At 46.0% G+C, this 8,120-nt stretch overlaps 1 protein-coding gene across 1 annotated transcript in view; it reads right to left on the bottom strand.

The window, feature by feature from the left end:
• Nucleotides 1-156, bottom strand: part of SMIM15 (small integral membrane protein 15) — a 2,527-nt gene extending 2,371 nt beyond the window's left edge. Inside the window, exon 1 of the mRNA XM_019517817.1 lies at nucleotides 48-156. The gene's annotated coding sequence lies outside the window, so the exon portion shown is untranslated. The remainder of the gene's footprint in view (nucleotides 1-47) is intronic.
• Between the last annotated feature and the right edge of the window lie 7,964 nt (nucleotides 157-8,120).

Here is an 8,120-nt window from a genome sequence, read left to right as displayed (position 1 = left end):
GCCCGCCACTCCGCCGCCTGGCCCGGGAAGCCGGGGCCGGGGCCTACCTGCGGGGCCGGAAGGAGCGCTTGGGCCGCGCATGACGGGCCGGGGGCACTTGGCGCCGCCAACAGCCCGCGCCACCAACCGGAAGTAGGAAGCGGCCGCGGCCCCAGCTCCGCCCTACCCTGGGAGGTGGCTGGAGTGGCCCCGGCCCTGTCACGTGACAGCGGCCAGCCACGCGCCCCGCCTCGCTCTGGCCCCGGGGGAAGGGACTGGGGCGCAGCTGCCGGGCACTTCCGGCCGGGGGGGGGGCGGTGACGCTCCCTGCCCCCGAGGAGGCGGGGCAGCCTCGCTGTGGCAGTGGGCGGGGCTGTTGGGGCGGTGCCTCGGCGGTGACGTTTCCCCCGCGGGGGAGGGGTGCGCGCGGAGCGCCCGCTCGGGGGGCAGGGGCTCCCCGGCACGGTCCGACCCAGGTCATCCCAGTGTGGCTGCTTGGGCTGTGGGGCCTGCCAACGCCTCCCGGCGGCCTGGCTCTGTCTGCGCTGTCTGCCGGGCACCGCCGGGTTCACTTGCACTTCCGCCGCCGTCCGCGGGCCCTTTCCCGAGCCCGCTGTTAGGGGGGTGGTTCCCGTAAATGGGTAACGTTACCGATTCTCTGTCCGTGGAGCCTTGAGTAAAGCTGCACTGACGAGGACTGGGGACTCCAGTTATTTTCACCTCGATTCACTTAGTGATCAAATCATGCCAAGGTTTTTCCAAGTGATCAGATCATGGCAAGCGCTCTTTCCATGCTACCTCATACCAGTGTGTTTAGGACACCATTACTAAACCCTCTTCAGATAAAGAAGTCGGCTTTATATATAGGAACGAAGTGCGTTACTTCCAGCGGTATAGTGACGTCTCGGGTGCGTTCTCCACAAATGTGCATGGTCAAACTTAAAAGAGCAGATGGACTTAGCAGTGAAAGTGAAACCCTGGCTGCAAGCTGCCCCAAAGTATATATGTTAAATATATATGATATATAGGTCATTTTTGGAAGCATGTATCGTAAGAGCCTCGTTTTTAAGAGTGTATACTTAACCAATGGAAATGCAGGGTTGTCAGGTCAGTGGTAACCTAGGGGTGTGGATATATGACACTTTTACGCCAACATACCCTACACTGGTTCATACACTGATATAAGTTACATCGGGCTCCAGAGTGGACAACCGTCTCTTCTGGGGGAGCTGCCACAGGACATGCTATTACATCTGATGAGAGAACTAATACAGCCTGTTTCCATTGAGCAAACTACCTTGGGATGAAACTGACTGGAACTGTGACCATTTGACCCCTACATTAGTGTAATTTACACCAGTGTAGAGTCATTCCTGGTTTTGAGGGATGGCTTTACCCCTCAGTAGAGTAGATTTACATCAGTGTAGGACTGTACACAGTGTCTGCTCAACATCTGCACTTAATTAAAGACAGATTACAGCACCTTAAATGTGTCAGTGTCTGCACCCATGGGCATTAAGACTCCACAGTGATGAAGGCAATTCTAAAAAATTGCAGTCAGGTGAGAAACAGACAGACAGGCACATACCCAGTATCAGTCTCTTTTCTTTTCTTTTTTTTTTTTTTACAATTTAAGTTTGCACTCATTCAGATCAGATGAGATCAGTGTCAATATAACCTTTCCTTAAACTCAGTGATTCTCAACCCTTCCATACTAAAGGTACCCCTCATCAATTCAAGGCACCCTCTATAACTTCTGGGCAGCACCACTTTTCAAAAACAAGTTTATTATGACAGTGCTTACCTCCGTGCAGAGGGGCCAGACAGTGGAGGCAGAGGACTGGCTACGCTTGGAGAACTTCAGTCTGCCCATATCTGCTTCTCTCCTCATACACATTGTTTTACAGCTCACACTGCCTCCATCATCCTTCAAATGGATCTTGAGAATCACTGCTTTAACTGTATGGCATGTACATCTTTTTGACTAACTATGTTAGAGCTATGTTTCACAGAAGCTTGTGTGAGCTGGAGCTCACTTCATCAGACTTGAAGTGAGCACCAGCTCAGGAAAGCTTATTCAATACATAGCTCTAATGTAGTTATTCTATATAAGGTACAAAGCTACCCTGCCTTCTGTTTGACTTCAGACTAACCTGACTAACTGTGGCCCTTTAACTGTCTCTCACTTTTATAAGTGCTGACAAAGAGCAGCCTAACAGTAGCTGAAGACTTGACTAATCTCACATTTATAAAGCATCTTTCATCCTTAAAGATCCATCATGAGATTATAAACTGTTTGTATCTGTAGGTAGGGACACAAAGGCACACACTTTGCTTATCTTTAAAACACTAAGTGAAGCAGCAGGTAACATAGAGAAACACTACACAACAGCATATGCAAATACTGGAACAAATATTGAAGATGTTATGGAGGCATCATAGAATACTTGCTGTTGATCACAAAAATGTTAATAAACTCTTTGAAGCAATGAAGTGCTATATAAATACTAAGAATTATTATTCCAGATGATCAGGACCTTTTTCTTTCATCGCATCCACATTGCACTAACTCACACAGTGTGGGTCATCTGAGCAACATTCTGGGATATTTGTTCAGTTCTGATTCAGAGGCAGTGTGCCACTTAGGGAAACAACAGCACTAATTTCTACAGCTCCTGAGCATTCCCTGGAAGTCTTCAAGAAAAAAAAACACATCTTCAACTCTGCTTGCTTGTGAGCTCTCTGGATTGGCTATATGTACTTCTGTCTCTTCTTAAAGAACATACAGACAGACAGACAGGAGTACTGCAAACTCAGAATATGCTTGAGTTTAATTCTAAAGATACCTGCTCTAGGAACAATGGGCTATTCAGTCGCCCTGTCCAATGAGTCCTTGACCTCTGTGTTGAAACTGTCAACCTGTGTTCCTGTTAGTGACAAGGGTGATGGCAGTTTAAAAAAGATGGACCCCCACATACTAAAATCAAGACTATCAACTTATATAGTTAATATATGCAATACCTGAACGGAGACATCCCTGATGCAGAATCCTATATCTGAACCATCATCTTCATGCCCCAGCCTTGCGGACAGTCCATCTTTAGATCCAGTGTGCATAACTGGTGCACAGTTTTGTAACAGACAGAATCCTGAATTCAAGAGCCTATAATACCAGGGGAAAATTGTATCTGGATCCTACTAATTCTGCTAATCCCTTCTATTTGAACTGCACCTTGTATCCACCTTGTAAAGTGCTTGAGTAACTTCCAGAACAAATGCAGTAGCCTCTCTCACGGGTTAGAAAATGGAAACAATTTACCAAGGACTAGTGCCAAAAGAGCCCATAACTCCCAGTCACTTACCTTAACTACTAGATTTAGCTGCCTCTCTAAAATGCTTTGAAGATTAAAAATAAAAAGGTAGAATAGTGACGAGGTTATTTTTCCACCTCCTGTTAAAAAAAAACCCAACCTAATAAACAGCCATTTCAGTCATTACCATCCTGGGGTGGATTTCAAGTAGTGTTCTAAGAGATGAAAGGCTCTATATCCTATTACTAATCTCCTAAGCAACACAATTTCCCTTCATGTCTTTGAGCAATCCCTTTCCTGTTTTGGACTCTAAATTGGATGAATTGTAAAAAAAAAAAAGATAAAAAACCCAATACAAACAAGCACACAAACAAAAATTAAACCCTTCAGTTAACGTTATGATATAGCCAGGGATAGACTGAAGCTAAACATGGTTCAATTTCTTCCAATACACAGGGGCCCAAACCATTCTAAGAAAAAGAAAACCAGTGCTTCTAGAAAAATAATTGAGACCCCCTTAAAGCACAGAATTAGTATTTCATACTTTAATCTGACATGGCACAATCATACCTTTTTGCTTCATCAAGTTTCTAAAAGCCAGTTGCAAAAACTACCAGTAGTATGCACGGTACGTCAAACATTGTCCAGGCTCAGACCTCACCCAAGACAGCTTAGACAGGAAACAAGCTTACAAAGATGATTGGAAGTGAATTTAGCACAGCATCAGAACTACTGATGATTTCAACTATTTTCCTGAGAACTGCAGACCAATCCATATGAATGGCAGCAGTACTACAACTGTAAGGGGCCCTTCCTATAATCCAGAGAATAAAGATGTACTGCAGATCCACTTCAGTATAACACACCAATGTTTTTAAATAAAGATTTGTAGCACACAAAGCAGCTTTCATCCCCATGGATACAAAGGAGTTTTCTTGGCTCAAGAACAACTATAAGAAACAGAATGCTTACTAGTCTGCACACACTGTAGATGTGCCATGCATGGCCAGGAAAGTGCTGATAAAGCATTCACAGCTTAGAGGTTTTACAAGCCAGGGAAAAAGGCACTAGACAAATTTAATTTTCATGGCTCTTCAAGAAAATATTCACCAATGTGCAATGGCAGGGGAGCTGCATAAAGTCATCTGGAAACAGAGTGGTATTATCAGCAGGTGGAGTGTATATGATGCAGAGAATTATTAATAACTGAGAAATACATGAAGGTATTTGTAGAAATCCCACACACTCTATGTGGGAATACCAGCACCCTTTTTTATGGGCCTAGGGCCACATTCTTCCCCAATGTACATCCACTGAAGTCAGTGATGCTGCACCAGAGATGAATTTACCCCCAGAAGTTGTATGTAATACAAAAGCAGCTACAGAGCAATTTCTGATTGAAATATTTAGCACTATTTAATAGAAGGATTCCGGACAGCCTAAATACATCATCACAACTCAGCAAAAGTAATGAATATACCCACAGCATGCATTCATATATTGACCACACAGACCAAAATAAATCAGCTAGTCAAAGATTCTTCACACGAGACTGCTCTGCTTTTGTGCAAACAATTATTCCATTTTCAGTGTCTATATTACATTTTCAGCATCAATGTTCCTTCCTCTGCTACTCTGCTACATATATACATATACATACACACACACACACACACAGTATGTATGTATGCATGTATGTATATTATATATATAACAGTATGCGTGTGTGTACTTGTGTCTTGGCATTTCTGTTACTTCTGCTCTTACTCCCTGGCCTCAATCATTTTGGCCAGCTTCCACAACAGCGCTGCACTGATGATGACGAGCGGTGTCCAGGATCACTATGGTCAGAAAGCCATACGGGTCATATATATATACACACACACACACACACACACATATATACACCCATACATACATACATACATAAGAATCACCATTCTCCCAGTGGAAACCACAAGTGTTCATATGTTCAGGCTTTGTCTCCCAAAGCAAAAATGACTGCTCCAGGAGAAAAATAACCAGGAAAAACCAGGGTTTCTTCTGGGAGACTGAACATCTGTACACGTTCCCTCAGGTTAACTCTTTCTGGGGGCCAGAAGGAGTGGAGCCATGGGAAAGGCTCCCTGCCTTCCCACAGCAAGGGGGAAGGCAGGGAACAAGTGGAGAAGGAGAAGCCAACGGGGGCATCTGCTCCTGTAGACAAAAGGGACTACTTCTGGGGCTGCTCCTCACCTACTTCTCACACCTGTGTGAGAAGCAGGCAGGGGCTTTGCTGTGCCACCTCTGGAAATTGAGCGCAGAGAGCGCTGTCCCCTGTCTGCTTCCCCTTGCCTTCTCCAACTTAGCTAAGCAGCCTGGACCACAAACCAGGGTTGTAAGCCCAGCTCTCAGCCATGCCAACTTCCCCTTGCATCCCTCTGCAATCAACTGAGCAGCAGGAGTGGTGATTTAAAAGTCAGAGGAACCAGGCTTGGGGAAAACCTCCCAAGCCTGGCTCCCAGCCCCTCCAGCTTCCCCTTGTCCTCCCTGCCAGTCAGCTGAGGAAATTAAAATGAGGGCCTGTGGGCCTTGTGTGCAGAGGCTTTCCCAAGCCTGGCTCCCAGCCCTTGTGGCTTCCCTTTGCCACCCAGCTGACCCTCAGCAGAGTCAGGTGAGGCAAGCTATTGTGCCACAGCAGCAAGGCTTGGGTCAGCCTGGAGCAGTGTGGGGCGAGACAGGTTGTTGTGCCCCTGCCACAGGGCTCCTGGAGTCTTACCACAGTAGCTGAGCACTTTCTCCCCTCCCTGAACTCCTCCAAGTCTATTCTGCAGGGAAGAACCAGGAGGGTTCCCACCACGGCCTTCTCCTTCCAGTCAGTTCAAGGAAGAGAAGGCAGACTGTCAATTAATGGCCTTACCTAAGGGCAGGGCTGTTCTAGGGCCTCCTAGCTGGACAGCTTGCTAGTGAAGTACTTGAGACATGGGGCTTGGGTGCCCCATATGTACAGTCCAGCTCCTGGATTATTTTTGTGCCAGAAGAAATTTATTCTAGTAGAATTGAATGTCTGTACACAGCCCTAGTTAACACAGCTCAAATAGAACTGAGCTCCTGTTCTGGGCTCTGGGAGCTGAAAACTGCAGAGTCCTTATATCAGGGGCAGCAGACTCCATTTCCCAGCAGCCCCTGCCCTCATCTTTGCGGCTGGTTTCCATGAGGACCCCAGGAATGGGGGTGCCATGACAGTGCTGGGCCAGAGTTTCCATGGAGACCAGCCCCAACAAGGCTGGTAGGATACATGGCTGGGCAGGGCTCTGGGGCTGGGATCTTGCGGCAGTGACAGCATGGTCTAGAGCTGGGGCAGAGCTGCAATCTGCTGCCCACATGTCCTGGGCAGGGGTGTGCAGGCAGGGGATTGTGGCTCTGCCCTGGCTCTGGACCATGCTGTCACTGCCACAAGATCCCAGCCCCAGAGCAGCTCCCTGCCCAGCCGCACACCCTGCCAACACCGCTGGGGCCAGTCTTCATGAAAACCCTCACCCCCACACTGTCACAGCACCCCTGCTCCTGGGGTCTCCATGGAAACTGGCTACTGCAACACAGGCAGGGGCTGCTGGGAAATGGAGTCCAGCCACCAGCTGGATCTGCCATTTTTGCCCACCCCTGCTTTATACTCAGTCCCATCAATACACTCAATCTTGAAAATGGAGCATCTTTGTTCAGACAGTTGCAACCATAACAGGCTCTTGAGTCCACATCCACCCTTGCTTCTCTTTCTGCAGGGGGATGCTTGTGTGGCGGGAGTTTGAAATTGTTTTCAAGGGTAAAAAATTATTATCTATATATGTATGTATTTAATGGTTCTGTCACTCAAGAGCATCACTTTCAGGGGTTTTATGCTATTACCCTCCCTGCAAATATTCAGAACTATAAAATTTTGCTTTCAGGGTCTAGAACTACTTGAGAGAAGGAAATAGTGGATGAGATATGCTTTATATGCTTCAGTTACACTTTGTCTAATCCAAATTTGTCTAGTTTCAATTCCATTAGAATTAAATCCATCCAAGTACTTTGTGCTTGTGGTACGTGGTGCATACAACCATATACTTGGTGATTTTAAAAGGGACTATTTTGGAACACAGGACTGGAAGGGTCCTTCAGTCTCCTGGTATCTCAGGCAAACATGTCATATGATCCTTTTTGGAAACTCATCCAGTTCAGTTTTAAAAACAGGTTTTTTTAATCCCCATTGCTCCTTCTAGAAGGTTACTCCAGAGCCTCCCTGCAATGTTGTGTGTCTGATGCCGTTGTCAGTCTTATTCCAGGGTGGTTCCTTGTTCAATGTAAACAGGATATTATTACCTGCTTCCCTGGACAGCAGTCTTAGAAGATCTGCATAAAGTAACTTACCTCCGTGTACAAACTGAGGTAGCTTGTAATTGTGTGGACTCCCTAGGGTGAAGGGTGAATCCTTACAATGGTGTTGGTCCAAAAGTGCTGAGGTATCCAATAAATATTTCTGCCCTGTATTTGGAGAAAAGCCTTATAATGTTATATCTTTATGATAATGAATACTTTTAATTCCAACAGAAACTAAGGAGGTTGCCAAAAAGGAGGTACTGAAGGTCTTTTTTTTAAATCAGCACTTCTGAATAACTTGTTTACAAGAGTTTTAAAAGAGCTAGCGTATTTAAAATAGCTGGGCTATTAATGTTGATTTTCAATAAATTTGGGGAATTTTGGGAAAGTGCAAGAATATCAGAAGAAAGTTAACGTGCCAATATTTGCAAAAGGTAAATGGGAGGACCTGGGTAATTGTAGACCTGTATAACCTGACATCAGTCCCAAGCA

Source organism: Gavialis gangeticus, unplaced genomic scaffold, assembly GCF_001723915.1.
Source record: "Gavialis gangeticus isolate Ggan-Ray unplaced genomic scaffold, GavGan_comp1, whole genome shotgun sequence".
NCBI classification, from domain to species: Eukaryota; Metazoa; Chordata; order Crocodylia; family Gavialidae; genus Gavialis; species Gavialis gangeticus.
This window is presented reverse-complemented; position numbering and strand designations above follow the sequence as displayed.